Source organism: Oryza glaberrima, chromosome 8, assembly GCF_000147395.1.
Source record: "Oryza glaberrima chromosome 8, OglaRS2, whole genome shotgun sequence".
In the NCBI taxonomy this organism is placed as follows: Eukaryota; Viridiplantae; Streptophyta; class Magnoliopsida; order Poales; family Poaceae; genus Oryza; species Oryza glaberrima.
In genome coordinates this window covers 15,145,186-15,160,507 of record NC_068333.1, presented here as the reverse complement: position 1 = coordinate 15,160,507, position 15,322 = coordinate 15,145,186, and the positions used below count along the sequence as shown (strand labels likewise).

At 42.1% G+C, this 15,322-nt stretch overlaps 2 long non-coding RNA genes across 15 annotated transcripts; both read right to left on the bottom strand.

Moving 5' to 3' along the window:
• Window positions 1-145: 145 nt before the first annotated feature.
• On the bottom strand, window positions 146-3,285 carry LOC127782486 (uncharacterized). Its single transcript, XR_008019183.1, has 2 exons — window positions 1,962-3,285; window positions 146-1,621 (listed from the first exon to the last, which is right to left on the bottom strand). It is a non-coding gene; the product is annotated as an uncharacterized LOC127782486 (long non-coding RNA).
• Window positions 3,286-6,131: 2,846 nt separating this feature from the next.
• Window positions 6,132-14,114, bottom strand: LOC127782187 (uncharacterized). 14 transcript variants are annotated; one of them, XR_008019131.1, is made up of 11 exons: window positions 13,377-14,109; window positions 13,184-13,244; window positions 12,832-13,068; window positions 11,920-12,739; window positions 10,695-10,799; window positions 9,946-10,042; window positions 8,589-8,858; window positions 8,233-8,480; window positions 7,606-7,700; window positions 7,021-7,155; window positions 6,132-6,374 (listed from the first exon to the last, which is right to left on the bottom strand). It is a non-coding gene; the product is annotated as an uncharacterized LOC127782187 (long non-coding RNA). The 14 variants fall into 14 exon arrangements; XR_008019130.1 differs by having other exon boundaries at window positions 11,920-12,007; window positions 12,606-13,068; window positions 13,377-14,101; XR_008019136.1 differs by having other exon boundaries at window positions 7,021-7,230; window positions 11,920-13,068; window positions 13,377-14,114.
• Window positions 14,115-15,322: the final 1,208 nt, after the last annotated feature.

Genomic DNA, 15,322 nt, shown 5'->3' with positions numbered 1-15,322 from the left:
TGCATAAATAATGTAAGTGTGCACGTGAAATCCACGTCAATAATAAAATAAAGCAGAGAATAAGCACATAATATTTTCACGTCTCTAATAAGATGAAACAGAAAATAAGCTCCTATACAACAATTTAATAATTCCACGTCTCTAATAAGATAAAACAGATAATAAGCTCCCATACAATAATTTAATGACCATACAATACTTTGTATAGATAATCTTTCTGATAGAAAGAGCACTGCTACAGACCAAAGGATGAACTGCACCGAAAGGGCATAGCATGAGTACAGCAGACCCATTACATATAACGTTAAATAACAAATACATAAATGACCGTCTTCCCATTTTACTGCCAAATGATGCCTTCGAAGGCTCATAGATGAAGGAAGGGTTATATAGGCCTCAGTCCTCAGAAGTACCTTTCCATGAACCCGAGTTAAATATAATAGAGGTGACCAACATCAGTTAAAAGAAACACATGTAGTAGAGAGAATAAACTTTATGCTATGTAAATTATGAACTAAGCTCACGGAATCAGTGTCAGCTAAAAAAATGTGTGGTTATGTATTAATGTGATATAAATTAGAGTTCGTAAGTACTGCAGCCTATTCTCTGCAACGTTAAATGGATACGGAAATTGACGGGGCAAGCCAAACCGGCAAAGTGTTCTCTCGTACTGCATTCCAGATAATCAAATGTGCAGTGGATAGTTTACAGCGATATGCAATAATATTAACAACCTTCCTTTTCTATACTGATTAAGCTTAATTGAAGGAAATGATTCTGCCAAGATGCATTGATAGCAGTAAGATGACTGCATTGGTAAGGAAGATAATATAACCGTGTGAGCATAGATGATGCAATTTACTCCATGACTGAATCAGGGATTAGTGTATTTTCTCCTCGCATATTGACTAAATTTCATTGAGTGGAGGTCTTCTCTCACATTTATAGAATTCAGGTGTGGTTTATCATCATGAATTCAGGTGTGGTTTATCACCATGAATTCCCATCAGCAATTACGCTGATCATCAGAACTTAACATGAGACACTTACCATGAGGAAGTATATATATAATCACATCCAAAATTTTATGTCTAATGTGAGCACCTAGCCAGTAAAACAACTACCAGGATCATGACCAAACAGAGAGACAGTATGTTAATACCATAGGAGAAGTCGTTGTAGTGATGAGTGTGCACCACATGTAAATGCGGCATCACAGATCAATAAATGACAGACACAACATAGATCAACGATATTTCCATTGCATGTTAAAAAATTGATATTGCAGAAATTAATCAAGTAAAAACAGGACAAACAGAAGAAACTGGTCTTACTTTCACAGTAGGGAAGAGTACCCGGGTGATGAAGGAACCTGACGTCCTGAAGAAGAGTGAGCTTGTGTCCAGTGGCAAGATTTCACTTCAGATCTACGCCGTTTGTGAGATAATAATTTAAATACCATGGGTAGGTACAGGATCAATGCTCTTTTTTCGCTGGTAGTACTCTCGCATCTTTTGAAGCCTAGCTTCCTTGTCGCCAGCACTAAGAGCAGCATACCGCTCCCTAGCACGCTTCCGCGTAAATTAAATCAGAGTTAAATTAGTGATGCCGCCAAGTGTACCTACAGAAACTTGTACAGAAATCATTTCACAACATAGCAACAGTACGAAGCAGCGAGACGAAAAGGGAGAAAACAGATAATGTCCACAAATCAGATACACATTGTAGATATACCTTCAACAGGAAACTGTTTCTTTTACTTAAAACGAAACTGTCTAAGTGATACTTTCACATACATTTTGATTACAGCTCGAACAAAGCAGTACAGTGCTAAAATCACTTTGAAAAGTGAATTGGTTTCTGGACATTTGCTCAACAAATTTATGAACTTTACTTGATTTGTAACTTTTCTAGATGGGGGATGTCTAGCAATCGAATGCCATATAAGAAATTTTGTTTACCTTTTGTAGATGGGAATGTCCCTCAGTGATGGAGGGGAGACGGGCGAGTACTGCATCCACCTGCCGACAGCATCCAGCGACGACCGGAGGACTGGCGGCCAGCTTCCGGTGCGGCGCGAAAGGGACCGTGGTGGAGATCAACGGAGAGGAGCGGATCCAGTCGCGAGATGTGGCGTAGGCGACGGACTGTTGGCGTGGACGTGGGCTGCGCATGGGGAAGCGGAGTCGACGACGGAGGCCGCCGCGGGATGGGGGTGGTGGTCTAGTGGGAGGCCGGGATGTGGGGGGTTGATGCAGCCGGCCTGCGGAGGTGAGGTCGATGATGAATCCGGCTTGTAGACCTGGGAGGTCGTGGGCTTGTGGGGCGTGGATTCCACGGTGATTTGGGGACGTGGGATCGGCGATGGGGGAGGAGCGAGGCGGCGCGGTGGTTGGGCGGGGTGGGGAAGTGGCATGGCGAGGAAGGCTTCCGGCGGTGGGGATCGGTCGAGGGCGCGCCTACGTGATGAGGCAGGAGGAGACGGCGGCGATGGGGGCGTCGACGGTGGAGGCGTGATGCGGCGACTGGGGAGGAGGATGGGGCGTTGGTGGCGGTGGCGCTGGCGTGGGGGCGCCGCGGTAGGAGCCACCTGATGACGACAACCTGGAGCCGATGGCGACGCGGAGGAGTAGGCATCAGCGGCGGGGGGAGCCGGGGAGGAGGAGTAGGCGTTGGCGGCGGGGAGGAGGAGGAGTAGGAGTCGGCCCGGCGGGGGGATCTGGAGCGGACTCGACGGCGGGGGATTCGGCATCGGTTGCGGGTGGGTGGAGGATTCGGCGTCGGTGGTGAGTGGACGGAGGAGTAGGCGTTGGTGGCGGGTGATGGGGAGGAGGAGGACGCGGCGGCGGACAGGACGGCGTGACCGGCGTTGGGGGCAGTGTCTAGGGTTTCGGAGTCCGCCGCGAGGAGTCCTCCCTGCGCCAGCGGTGGTTCGACGGAGGCGGTGGCGGTGGCGAGGCGAGCAGTGGGGGAGGGAGCTGGTGGAGGACGGCGGGGAGGAGCGAAGGCGGCGGTGGCACGGGACGGTTAGGGGACGGCGATAGAGCCGTCGGCGACGCGGTGGAGGAGGACGGCGATGGCGGCGGGGAGGATCGAAGGCGACGGTGGCACAGGACGGTTAGGGTACGGCGATGGAGCCGGTGGATGCGGGCATGCGGGAGCGATGGAGCGGTGGATGCAGGAGGGATAAGGCGAGGAGCTGGGTGGGGATCGGTGCGCCGTTGGATTTAGCGATCCGACGGCTCACATTCCGCGTGTCTGCATTTGCATGTCTGATTATATAAATACATGCTTTATTTTCACATGCTTTAAAAAAAGGATACTGCAAAAAAGAAATGCTAGCGCGCGGTATGGCACTAGAATGGGTCTTTTATACCGATTTGTAACCCCCTTTGCTACCTTGTAGCAACCGTGACCAACAAATCGAGACTAAAGATACATACTAGGGGAAAAAGAGAATTTTCATAATATAACACCCAATACGCACTGCTTCCAGGATTTATCACCCAATTCGCACTACTTTCATAATACACCACTAAAGTGCGAATTTTCTTCGTTCCGTAACACTCCGTCCACCCAAAGACGCCCGTCGTCAGTTCATCCATCTCGCGCCGTTTGCCCGCATGAATCTGGCCGCCGGCGAGCTCATCCTCCCCCACGCCGGCGAGCTCGTCCTCCCCACACTAGCGAGCTCCTCCTCCCGCACGCATCTGGCGAGCTAGCTCGTGTCGTCCCCGAGCTCAGCCGCCGCCACACCGGGCTACCGCCACCGCGCCCCGAGCCGGCACCGGTCCAACCTCCGCCGCCGGAGCTCGAAGCCCTTCGCCCTCCACCGCTGCTCCAATCTCCTCCGGCCCTCCACCGCGTGCGCCGATGGTGGCGACGGACGATCGACGGCGCGGCTAACGCGGGCGGCGACGGACGAGCGACGGCGGGGCTGACGCGGGCGGCGACGGACCGGCGACGGCGGGGCTGACACGGGCTCGAGCGGCGGCGGACTGACGATGGCGGCGCCGGGAGGACGGAGGACGACGGGCCGACTGACGCTAGGGGACGGAGTGTTACGGAACGAAGAAAATTCGCACTCTAGTGGTGTATTCTGAAAGTAGTACGAATTGGTTCACAAATCCTGGAAGCAGTGCGTATTGGGTGTTATATTCTGAAAATTGTCGGGGAAAAAAATATGTGGGGACATGGGATTCAAACTCAAGACCTCTCACCTCAACCCTCGTACGCATAACCATCCAACCAACTCCACCTATCTGATATGGATAGGGATGCTTTCTTTTTGAACTAACCCTGGAGAGACCTTTATTCCCGGTTGGCGTTACCAACCGGTGCTAAATTTTTAGTACCGAATGGTAACACCAATCGGGATTAAAGATCCACCATCTTTAGTCTCGGTTGCACCAATCGGGATTAAAGATCCACCATCTTTAGTCTCGGTTGGTAACAGTCTCGGTTGGTGTTACCAACCGAGACTAAAAATGCACACCAACCGAGACTAAAGATGCATTTTTAGTGCTGGTTGGTAACACCAACCGGAAATAAAAATGTTTTTGGGACATGGACTTTTAGAATTGGTACTAGAAATATTTTTAGCACTGGTTCTAAATCTATCCGAGATATTTGTGTTTTTTATAGCACGATAAAAGATTAGTTCTCTAGTAGTGTGGCGTCCCTACGCACTCAAACAATATAGAGATTCTTAGATCAGTATGGCTAGCCTTGTTAGGAAGCTTTTAGGCTTGACCCATAAAAGCCTGGCCTATAGATTGTCAAATGGGTTGCAAAGCCTAGCCTAGCCTGGACGCGATCAAGCACGGCTTGAGATCAGTCAGACTGGAACGGCCCAACCGATACGCTAGGGCGTGTCGTGGCCACCGATGAGCTGCACCAACGGCACAGACACGGTCCAATAAGACTCGGGTTGTATCTAGCGAACTCGAAGGCACGACTGACCCACTGTACTCTTCTTAGAAAAGTCTATTTTGCCTCCCTCATTTCTTTGGAACATGGTCTTATTTGGCTGGAATTAGTCTCTTTTGCATCCCTCATCTTTATTGGTTGTCTTGTATGACTGAAACAAGTTATTTTTCCCCCAAACTGTGGTTTATGCCTTCCGGGTCGACACATCATGCTGAGGCAGAGGCCCAGGCATGATTAAAAGGTCGGGTCATGCAGTCATAAGCCCAGCACCACTCAAGCTGCGTCGTGTCTGGGTCGGGCCACAACCCCATGCCAAAAGAGGTCTAATCACTACAAGGAAATCGGCCTAGCACCATGACGCGAAAACGTTGCAATACGTAGAAATCGCAACAAAAAAATTTTATTGGCAGGCGTTGCAAGTACCTCCGATGCGATAGGGTATCGCAACGAGTGTGTCACGCGTTGCCATAAAACCGGCCTGTTGCAACGAGACGAAGCGTAGCGAAAGATTGAAGAAGCAACGATAATTGACGTTGCATTAGTGATAACTGACGTTGCAATAGTTGTTATCACAACAACGTATAATAGTTGCAAAGAAGAATTATCAAAACGTTTCAGTTTCGTTGTAATCCTCTATATTGCAACGATATTTGCAGGTGGCAATAACACGTACTGTGTTGCGATATGTTTAAAGGATATCGCAATGACATAGGATTCGTAGCTATAAGCTTACAGAATATCGCAACGAGTTAGAGTCGTCGCTATACGATTAAATGATATCACAACGAAGTAAATCGTCACTATTCACTTGAAAGATATAGCAACGAAGTTAGAGGCGTTGCTATACACTAAACATGTATCGCAAAATGTAACTCATGGCTGTATGCTCAAAGGATATCCCGTGGCTGTATGCTCAAAGGATATCGCAACTAAGTACAACATGTAACCCATGGCTATACGCTCAAAGGATATCGCAACCAAGTATGGGTCGTCGATATATGCCTGTAGGTTATAGCATCAACATGCATCCCGTCGCCATAGGCTAGAACTACATCGCAACAAAATATACCCGTCGCTATAGGCTTGAACCATATCGCAACGAAATAGGAGTTGTCGCAGATGCTAGAATATAGCAACAAAGCGAAATATGTTGTAACACGGATTTATTTGGTTATTGCAACACAAATATTCCACAGCAACAATACATAGAAATTGATGCAGCATATGTATATTGAAATTTGAAAGGAATCAAACCATCATTCACTCTTACAACCCATTCAAATTGCGATCACATCATTTTAACAAAACATTGTAACTTATCCATTCATCCATCACTCTCAATAATAAAATGTACATAAACCCTCTATTATTTATACCCATGTGTAATCTAGATCACTCGTAACAATCTTTGAGTCTTATTGTTCCGCTCGAGCTGAAATGTCATGCTGAAGAGAAACATGGTTTGAAGTGAAATGAGAGACTGATATGTTCTACAGGCTTGTATCACACGTAGAAAATACAACCATACACAATATATAGATATTACAATATGCTACCCAATCACATATGTTTTGACTAGTCAGAAGAAAAATATTAAATATTTACAGGTTCAAATTAGAAAATAACATATACTCGTGTCTGTTGTACAAGAAAATTGCAAGGTTTTGCAAAGATGAGAAAAAAATTACTAATGTCAGGAACAAATTAGATCATGAGAACCTTACTATGCAATGTGACGCCCTAGAGAAGGTGAGATTCTAGTGCAAACAATATGCTAGCTTTCCCCTTGCTTTTAAATCTTTTTCATTACCAGATATATCTTTTTTCAATACACATTCTATAATTTTCACTTGAATACAAAGACTTAATAAGTCAACAATAGTTCATTTGCAGGTTATGATTTTCAAGTCAACAATAGATAACTAGTTGTCATTAAACCAAGGTCATAGTTTATGCAACATCTTGAACCAATTTAGCTATCATACATAAGACATAAGACAGATAGATGCAACATCATTATTCTTATAGTAGTCAACAACATGTAAGATTGTATAATTGTGCCATGATTTCTAAAAACATTGAAGTTTGTACCTTGTGCTTTTGGTCTGACCACATTTTCCATAGTGCTTTCCATTGATCATCAGTCATACTCTTCAGCGGTGATGTTTTTTCTCACTTTATTTGGTGATTTACCACAAAATATGTATTCTTCAATTGCTACCTCATCTGGCATGTCCATACTTGAGCAAATCAGCACAAGCATATTTGATAGGCGTGCTTTTTGCGTCTGCTAAATTTTCCCTAAACAGGAGCATAAGCATAAACTAGATGACACCCCGCGCGTTGTGGCGGTACTTCTAAGTGATCATCATTAATTTTCTCCAGTACGATTGCTAGTGTCAGAATAAATAGCAATGATTTGAGAGTATATGACAGAATTAAAATATCTATTTGACAGTACAGGGAAAATTGCAATCTTTGTCATGGGCACATGGCATTCTGTTTAGCAACTCAAGATGCATGCTAATAACTATAAATCTCATATGAAAACACTTAGTTCCATTCATGTTGCCTCCAAAATAGTGTGTTGGATGAGAATCGAGTTAAACTCCTATATCAATAGCATTTGATATGCAGGAAAGGCTGATTAATGAAAAATCAGATGAATGGTCTAACCTTCATAGACAATTGGGTGAATAATGGCACAATTGGACTTGTGCATTGGAAGCAGATGTACTCATGCCTAGAGTAAACAGTGGTTTGTTTGCGACCTGAGAAAATGCAATGGCAGTTATTTAGAGATTTTACTATAGCACAACCATGATTTATCTTGGAACATATTACACTGCGCTTGCCTCAAAGAGCATAAGACAAAATGGGTTTATTTGTATCCTTGTAACGGAGTAGATTACCATGTAGATGGATTTGTAAATGAAATAAACATAGTAAAAAAAAAAGCTTCCTCGTAGAAGGATGAGTAACAAAGTGTACGCCTAGAAAAGATTAAATTCTATTTGAAAAAAAAACAGCAAAATGAACATTAAGCATCTAATTAACCATTTCAGATATGCCCATGAACTTTCATGGATAAAATGGGCATCTAAGATTGCGATCTTATTCAGTAGTTTTCCATACATTTTCTGCTAGAAAGATCTTATTCAGTAGTTTTCCATACATTTTCTGCTAGAAAACAGTTCCATTTGTAACATGGTTAAAAAAAATTAACCGGCATATATGATAGTACTTAATGCAATTGAAAATTAATGAATCATACTGTTCAATTCAAGTTCCTATGTGAATTACCAATATGATTTTGGATCCACCCTGCTAAATGTGTAGAAGACCTAGCAGACCGAGAACTCACAAACTGCATGCCAAATCAGAATGGCAGATTGCAACTGATAAATATGTTGCATTAACAGATCATCTCAATGAATTAGTTGACACCCTCGGAGCTGGCGATTCCGGCAGATATCAATGGTTCCAGGCCATGGACTCCTTGGCTGCTTGTACTTGGCTTGCCACGCTTAGTATGAACTATGAATAAAAACCTGGGAAGGAAAAACAGCAAAACAAACTAAGATCTTCCCTAACCAGTACTGCTACTCCCAAATCCCTCTCCAAAACATGTATATGCAGTAATAGTACTCGCTATCGACCTGCGCCTCCACTCGCCGCCGATGCGCGCCGTAGTTGTCGCAGTGGAAGCGCGCTGCCTCCTTCCATCGATTCGCGCCGCCGATGCGCCCGAGTGCGCCGCACTGCCGCCCCTTTCCGCCCTGATGCGTGCCGCCGACGCCGCCGATGCGCAGGAGTGCGCCACGCTGCCGCCCCCTTCCGGTTCGGCCCCGATGTGCGCCGCCGCCCCCTTCCGCCCCGATGCACGCCGCTAACGCCAAGGAGTCGAGGACGAGCGGGATGCGGTGCTGCTGCGTGATGGGGAGAGCGAGACGAGATGAGCTGGGATGAAATCGCCGAAGAGGAGCGAGACGAGAGGAGATGGGGGTGATGGAGCGAAGGGGATGAGTGGCAGCTGTGGTTTGGGGATTGTGTACTATCCTGAATCAGCTAGGGTTGGGAGGAACTATCGTTCACGCGAATTTACTATAATACCCATGGGATGTATAGGGGTGCACGGGTAATCCAATATGGACAGAAAAGTAATTTAACCTCAAAATATTTCGAACCTAAGCTTTTGACTCCCGCCACGCTGAAATGTTGAAATCTTTGGCGCCGGAGCCTATAATTTTCTTAATTTTGGCACATCAAAATACAATTAATATATGAAATAATTAATAGAGCAAATAAGCGGTATATATTTATATGAATATATTAATAAAATATTACGAAAATGAGTGAAAATGATTTATAAGTGGACTTACATGGTATGTCACGAAGGTTTATTATGATCGCTTAAATGAATACCAACTATTGCGCATATGATCATTTAATGTCAAATAAATAATAAATAACTAGAGGTGTATATATTAAAACTGTTTTGATTAAAGGATATCCGAATTTTAGCCGATCAGCACCGTTGATCTCTCCTTTGGGTCTCTCTTTAGTTTTATGTGTGTGTAGAGAGAGAATAATAGTGACCTTAAAAAGACAGTACATTCTATAAAAATCTCAAGGTAAAAATAGAGTTTCATACACCATAGTAAAATAACAATTTGGTACATCTATATTCATAATGTACAAAGTAGACATTCCTATATTCCACACCAGATTATAGCATAACAATGAAATCCATGGCAACAAAAAAAATAGTCATTTTTGTCAAGATCGACTGCATGAAAACATCGAGATTTGAATACAAAACACAAGCTAAAAACTCATAAGATAGTGTTGGTAAAAAAAGAGATGAAATCTTTACACCATATAATCTAATTTTCAAAACATTGCCCACAAACCAGTGGATATATTTGTTGTTTAACAAAGATGCAAATGCACTGCATTTACTTTCTAGCAAGTAAAAGGAATTGCAATTTCATGTACTACAATATATGTTAAAACCTTTTTTAAAAAGGGGCTCAATTAATGCACCAATTTCAGTTATCCCTATTCTGACAGCAGATGAGTGTAGCTGGGATGACATATTGATATAAGATTCCTGCACAATGAGTGGCAACTTGTCAGGGTCATGTATACAAATACTCACAACTCCAATAGGAGTCTGCACTTAGAGCACTATTTAATATTTGATAAAAGGGGTAATTTAGAGTCTAAATTTCTTTTAACTTCATATTTGGTACTGTAAGCAACTAACCACATCTACCCACCTCGTCGAAGTAGAAATCAAAAATTCTGGAACTCGATAAATATTTCAAGAACAAGCGCTGCAGAGTACACAATGATGGCACATACAAGATTTAAAAGAACAGTAAGACCATTGCAAAAAAAAATATGGGGAAAAAAGAATGTTAAGAGAAAGATGCGGGTGACCTTTGGCTACTTTAGGCTGCACAAGGTTTGGCTACTTTAGGCTGCACAAGAGTAAATTCACTGCTCTACTAAATATTCTTACAAATTTATATTTATATTACATATATGCATGTGTTGGTTCCTAAAAATAAGCAAAGAAAAATAAACCAGTCATATTACCTTGGAACTAAATCAAGATATTTTCATTTGTACGATATGCAATATATATCATAGAAAATATTTTTATTGAAAATACGAAAAACTCTATTGTAAATTTGTAATGCGTATCGAAGCTGTTATTTCATTTGAGACAATGATTAAAAAAACACAAAAGTGCGTACATTATCAATTATATGACATGGTACAGCGTCAACCTTGCTCAATGAGGCGCCATCCCATTTTCCATGGGCTTTTCTCTTTTGCTCCTCCCCTCTATCCTCTTTGTCCTGTAAACCCAAACAGCTGCACTCAATGCTGGCATTGATAGAGTTCATATCCTTGACAAGCAAAGAAAGAATAGTAGCAAAATATGTGCACAACTATGTATGGGTAGTTCATAGAAAAATTGCTTAAAAACCAAAAAAAATAAAATAATGAATCTTTCCCTTGATGAAAATAAAAACATGAATAGAAGGAAATCAACCCTTTTCAGGATGTCGTGGAGTAGTTTGTTACCATATTGTACAGAACCAACAATTAAACTATCCATTTTTTTAAGAACTGATACATAATGAAGGGAGGGCAATGAATATAGGTTTTGTATGTCTAAAATGTTGATTGTTCCATGAAAGCTATATCTATATATTCTGGTACAATCACGAAATATTTTTGGATGTAAGAATCCTCTACCCAACACAAACATCTATTTGTATCAAAAGATTAGGAAATGGATACACTGCCTTATTACAGTATGTCTGTCAAACCAAAACCTTCAGATTTAATTTTATCTAAATCCATAATTACCAAGCAGGGGCATCTAACCTTTGGGAGGTAAATATAAGGCAAGAACAGGATTGTCATGTCTCTAGCTCCCAACCTGCTGCTACTGCTGGTCCAATCAGTGGAACAAGAAAGGATTGGACCTCAATATTGCTTTTAGCAGGAGATTCACAAACAAAAGCTTATCTCCATCAAATATGTGGTAAAATATATCTCCTACTTTCAAAAGTAAAAGAAAATCAGAACTATACTGACAAATGGATGGTTTATCATGTTTTGACAAAGTCACATTATCCAGAATCTAGTTTATTTTTACAATGATAAAATCAATTTTACTTTGCAATTATAATTATGCAAATCAAGGATATATCAACTCAAACCAAAATACATGATTAAATTAAGAAATGCATAAATTTGAGTACATAATCCTGCAACTCAATAGTATACTTAGCTGGCTATAATAATCCACTACCACATGTGGATAGTATTCTTCAAACTAACATAGCTCAATCTAAAATTTCAAAAGCACGTTGGAGATTACATGGCAATTTCTTGCGATAAGATATTTTCCCGCAAGAAACTGGTTGGCAGAAAAAAGAAACCAGACTTAAGAAATAGAGTGCTCACATGGGCCAGAAATCACCAGATAAGAGCCAGATGACGCTGAAACATACAACTGGGCAGCACAAAGCCATACTTTGGAATACAACCTGCCCTGAAAATGCATTCCACCATGTAACATGAGTACTATCAATAAAAAATAAGGGCTCCGTGATATTCAGTAGAGGAAGCCAAATAGAAGTCACAAATAGGTATAAATATGCATGAACTCAAATTTGACATAGGCATTCGATTACCCCTAAGAAAAAAAAAGTCAGTTAAAATGGAGTGAGCTACTCTATTAATATCAATTATTTTGCCAATTTGTCAATCAGTTAATCCGATTTAGTCACTCCAAGCAATACTGAACATCGCAGTAATCTTATAACTTTTTCATGCCTAACTCCATATCACACTTCTTAACGCCATATTGCTAGTGTTAAGAGTGTATAATAACATAGTAATTTAAAGGATAAAAATGATATACATGCCATGAGCATCTGCCACTGACATGAAGGATCGATGCAAATATTAGCAGAAAATAATGATATTTGCAATTTACAAATCATTAGTGTCATTAAGTGTGTTGAGAGAAATAATTAATATAAACAGCAGGTACACTTAAATGTATCGCCAAGGGAACAACTTTGAAAAAGCTTCCAAAAGCATATAACTAAACAATATGACAAGCCTAGGTACTGCACATTTTCTACCTAGGGATAATTACTCTCAATCATTCATATCGCGTAGGTGCTAATACGGGTGATTAGGCACCTATCCTTGCCCTTTGTTTCAAGCCTTGAAGGCACCTTTACATATGTTTCATGCTAGGCTGACTTGAATTTTGCTGCACACAGTAACGACATGGATTGAACCCAATTCCCCGAAATTACATGCAAGTGCAGCAAAATCGTGGAAGAGAAATCAGTGACAACTGACCTTGCTGGAGCTCTTGTTTACATTTTTACTATGGGATAAGCCCCAATAACATATGGCATCCATGGTCCTTGTAGTCTTCCAAAACACTTAATTTTTTTTTCTGTAATAGAACTCACCATAGGCAGCAATAGTCAGGCCTTAGGACCAGAGCAGAAGCATTATACCGTGATATCTGGAGCTTGGGAAACACATAGATCATGTGAAGGAACAAATCATGTCCAACGAACCAGCTATCAGCTACAAAACAGAAACGGAGTAAAAGTGTGCTAAAAATCGGTTGAAGAAAAAAAGAGTGCATACAGCATACCCACTTTGCAAAGTGAAATATGCTTGGGGAATAATATTGACTAACCAGCATTTCATCGAACACCTTTTGGACATGAGTATCAATGATCCTTTTGTCCCTAATAATCCTGAAAATAGACTGATTGGAAGGCACTCAGACATGTAAAATGATCAGCCCATAACTCAATATCTAGCTTTTGTTGTGGATCAAGATGAAACAACTAAACTAAAAGGGAAAACACAGATCAAACACCATTTACCTTCACTGCTGGGGGGAGGGGATAAGATCAGCTGGCCACATCGGGCTTGAGGGCCGGATCACGTGGGTGACATTGAGTGGCGGGAGCGCAGGAGGCAGCGCCGTGGTTGAGGTCGAATTGTGTCGTGGCAGCGCCGTGATTGAACGGTGATGCAGGCGGAGTGGAGGAGGCAGCGGCGGTGACCACTTGTGGAAGATGGACGGCGACGGCGGAGACCGCGAGGAGGACCGGTGCCCGGCGCAGTGTTGGAGTGAGGAGGATATACAGCGGGGAGGGGAAGAGTGGGAGATGCGACAGCTCCAGCGAAACCTCCGGCGCGGATGGATGGATGGATGCGCGGTGGCGGATGCGCGATGGATTGAAAGCGGCGGAGGCGGGGTGCGAGGCAGAGATGGCGAGGGCGGAGTGATCGCGCGTGGACGGCGGTGGAGAGGATAATAATCGTCGGAATAGGTGGATCGAGGAGGACAGCGAAATAAATTGACGGATGAGATGAGAGGAGATAGCAGATGGATGGATGAGATGGGAGGGGTTGATTTCACCTGTAGGATTGCTAGGCACAACTCCTCCTTTCTATATTAGTATAGAGTAGGCACACAACGGATTGTTGTGATGTTTTAGTGCGATGTACAAAACATAGTAATATTACTATTGGATCGATTTATAGAGCGATGGGAGCATGGTTCGAACCTGATTAGTAGTGAGGCCACATGTCAAATACTATCTCTGATTAAACTTTTTAATTGATGACCTTGTTGATTTTGGTCACACATTTGACTATTCGTCTTATTCAAAACGTTTATATAACTATAATATAATTTATTTTGTTGCGAGTTGTATTTTCACTAAAAGTACTTTAAGCCTGAATTTTATCTTATGCGTTTGCACAAAAATTTGAATAAAACGAATTGTCAAACGTATGTCCAAAAGTTAATAATGTCATATATTAAAAAAAAGCATGGAGTATATAATAATTTTGATGGAGGTATATGTTTAAACTGTGTTGAATAATGTAACTTCAAATTTTATTTGATCAGCCCTGGTGGTATCTCCTATGGCTTTCTTTACTGATACTATGGGCCTGTTTGGCACAACTCCAGCTCATGCTCCACCTCTCCTGGAGGAGCTCAGCCAAATAATTTCAGCTCCTCGTAAAATGGGAACGGAGCTGGGTGGAGCTCTCTCACAAAATGAACTAGAGAGGTGGAGCTGGGTTTAGTCAGCTCCATAACTCTACTCTAGACCCAACTCTTGGAGCTAAGGGTCTGTTTAGCACAGCTCCAGCTCCAGCTCCACTTGTCCTGGAGTTAGAGCTCAGCCAAAAAATTTCAGCTCCACCTAAAATAGGAGTGGAGCTGGGTGGAGCTCTCTCACAAAATGAACTAGAGAGGTGGAGCTGGGTTTAGGCAGTTCCACAACTCCACTCCAGACCTAAACTCCTGGAGCTAAATTTAGGAGTTTGAGCTCTACCACACATGGCCTACATGCACGGCTGATTGTTATGATCATTTAGTTGGATGTGTAAATATATTCCCTTCGGTTTTTAATAGTAACACCATTGACTTTTGACTTGGTGTTTAATCATTCATCTTATAAAAAAAATATAAATGATATTTACTTTGTTGTATAAAAAAACACTATAATCATAACTTATACTTTTACATATTTATACTAACTAGGAAGGTAGCCCGCGCATTGCGCGGGCATGTATTTTAGATTGTGTTCGAAAAACTTATATAGATCGAATATCAACTCAATGACATTGCCATGTTTCATAAGTACTATTTCTCCATAATTTTACTTCATCGGTATTGCTTAGATAATTTTTTCAAACTATTTGTTAGCTTTTAAAATATATAATATTTAACTCATTCGTATAAATAATTATCTATGATCTGTATAAACATATGTCATGTTTCAAAAGAATCTATTTAGTTTGTTTGGAA